Source organism: Bos grunniens, chromosome 5 (assembly GCF_055505025.1).
Source record: "Bos grunniens cultivar Pamir isolate PY7600 chromosome 5, Bosgru_T2T1.0, whole genome shotgun sequence".
NCBI classification, from domain to species: Eukaryota; Metazoa; Chordata; class Mammalia; order Artiodactyla; family Bovidae; genus Bos; species Bos grunniens.
The window spans coordinates 31,260,788-31,263,650 of NC_141169.1; positions in this window are offsets into that span (position 1 = coordinate 31,260,788).

Consider the following 2,863-nt stretch of genomic DNA (forward strand, 5'->3'; position numbering starts at 1 on the left):
GAAGTAATGAAGACCCAACTCCAAATGCCCCCAAACAATAAAAGGTTTACAATCTCACATAATGAAAAATGCACTATGGAGAGAAGTTTCAGGACTTGTCAGTTGAGGCTCTCTGCATCCTATCACGGAGAAGGCAATGGCACCCCACTCCAGTACTCTTGCCTGGAAAATCCCGTGTATGGAGGGGCCTGGTGGGCTGCAGTCCATGGGGTCGCTAGGAGTCGGACATGACTGAGTGACTTCACTTTATTTTTTCACTTTCATGCATTGGAGCAGGAAATGGCAACCCACTCCAGTGTTCTTGCCTGGAGAATCCCAGGGACGGCGGAGCCTGGTGGGCTGCCGTCTATGGGGTCTTACAGAGTCGGACACGACTGAAGTGACTTAGCAGCAGCAGCAGCAGCAGCATCTTATCAAGGACCCAGGGTCTTTACATCTTTCTGTTCTGTTAGGCTTGGAATGTTTGCTTTTATCCTTGTGTTGAAAGAGGACACAGACAGAACAGGCTCCCTCTTGAAAGCGGGACTCCATCTTGGGCCGGACTGTGGACTTTGAGCTCTATGCCCAGTATCTATGGAAACAACATACCAACTGGAAAATCAGGCCCCCTGGATGGAAGAGCCCCAGGGCTCGTACCTAGACTCTCTGTTGCCTAAAAGGATACCCTAAATATCTGTGTAACTGAATAGAGTCACAAATTCTGTTATGCTTATTGGGGTATGACCACAGGCCTATTGATAATTGTCCACTGTTAACTACCTAGGCTTAAGGCGTATGAATCACGGGTTGACTTTGATTGTATCTCTTTTCCTTTGTTCAGACTAGTTTCAGGGAACTTGGGGAGGTGGGTTTGGGCACGTACACTTAGGGTATATAAGGTTTTCAGAAAAACTGTTCGGGGTCCTTGGCTAAGAGGAGACTCTGCCTTGGGCCTGCCGGTGTAATAAACTGCACTCCACTATCTGCATTGTCCTTCTGAGTGAGTTTGTTTCCCAGAATGTGTGGCTACAACAATGTCAGTTCCCTCGTGATCACAAGATAACTGCAGCAACTTCAAGTGTTATGTGCTCACAAAATAATGTTAAAGCTTCAAAAAAAGAAAATTGTTTCCCAGTGTTCCTTTTTTTAAGAGCAAGGAAATTCTTCCAAGAACATCTTCCCACCAACCCCCTATCCAGCCAACTTTATCTCACCTCTCATTTGCATTATTGCATCATCTGCTGCTTCCTTAACCAGACCCTGGTGAGGGAATTCAATGACCTCGATCAGCTTAGACTAGGAGTCACCCTGGTGCTGGAGAGGCCCAGAGGTTATGTTGGCAGATAAAAACTACCAGCCAGGAGTGGCTTGGGGGTAGACACGCGATGGTGGCTGCCACATGTGCCTGCCTCTTCTGACATGTGGTCTGTTCTGCCTCAAATTAGGATTGTGCCTTTGTGATCTACCTCTAAAAACTGAGAGGAACAATAAAGCTAAGTATATTCCCTGTAGAACCTAGAATAATGACTTGAACCAGACAGGCTCTTTAAAAACAATGAATGGGAGTGGTGGTGGTGGTGGGAGGAATTGGGAAATTGAGATTGACGTATATACACTATTGATGCTATGTATAAAATAGATGGCTTTCCAGTGGTGCTGGGTAAAGAACCCGCCTGCCAATGCAGGAGACATAAGAGACATGGGTTCGATCCCTGGGTTGGGAAGATCCCTTGGAGAAGGGCATGGTAACCCACTCCAGTATTCTTGCCTGGACAATCCCATGGACAGAGGAGCCTGGTGAGTGGGCTACAGTCCATAGTGTTGCAAAGAGTTGGGCATGACTGAAGTGACTTAGTATGCATGCATAAAATAGACAACTAATGAGAACATATTGTGGAGCTCAGGGAACTCTACTTAATGCACTATGGTGACTTCAGTGGGAAGGAAGTCCAAAAGGGAGGGGGTATATGTATATGTATGGCTGATTCATTTTGCTGGACAGTAGAAACTAACACAACACTGTAAAGTGACTATACTCCAGTGAAAATTAATTAAAAAGTGAATGAGAAGAGAATGGATGTGTGTATGTGTATGGCGGAGCTCCTTCCCTGTTCACCTGAAAATACCACAACATCGTTAATGGGCTATACCCAAATACAAAATAAAAAATTTAAAGTTTGAAAAAAAAGGAATTAAACTTAAAAACTGCAATAATTTTTATAATGGTACAATTGGACATGATTACCTTTGTCAAAGGCATTTCAGTATCAGCTTACTGTTGAGCTAGACATCCCCCTTGAGCCAAATGAGATATTTGATAAGAACAGAGTGGAGCTGACCCGGGTGGGAGGAGGGGAAAGGTGACAGCAAAGAGATTATGTATTTATACTCACCTTCCCTGGTGGCTCAGAGGTTAAAGCGTCTGCCTGCAGTGTGGGAGACCTGGGTTCAATCCCTGGGTTGGGAAGATCCCCTGGAGAAGGAAATGGCAACCCACTCCAGTATTCTTGCCTGGAGAATCCCATGGACAGAGGAGCCTGGTAGGCTGCAGCCCATGGGGTTGCAAAGAGTCAGATACAAGTGAGTGATTTCACTTTCTTTCTTTCTTTCCCAATGAATTAAACTAGTTTGTGAATTTAGATAAAATTCTCATGTAATTAGGAATGCTTTATATTCTGTTCTCATTTTAATCAGAGAGAGAAAAAGAAGTCATCTGGTGGTGAGACAAGTGTTCAAAAGCATTTTCCGTATTATGACTACCAAAGACACAGCTCTAGTTCTGTAAGACTCCTCGCTGCTGAGCAGTTCTCTCCTGCTGCAGTCAGAGGGAGCGTTAGAGGAGGAAATAACCATTTTCCAGAACCTGCTCAGGGCTGACAAACTC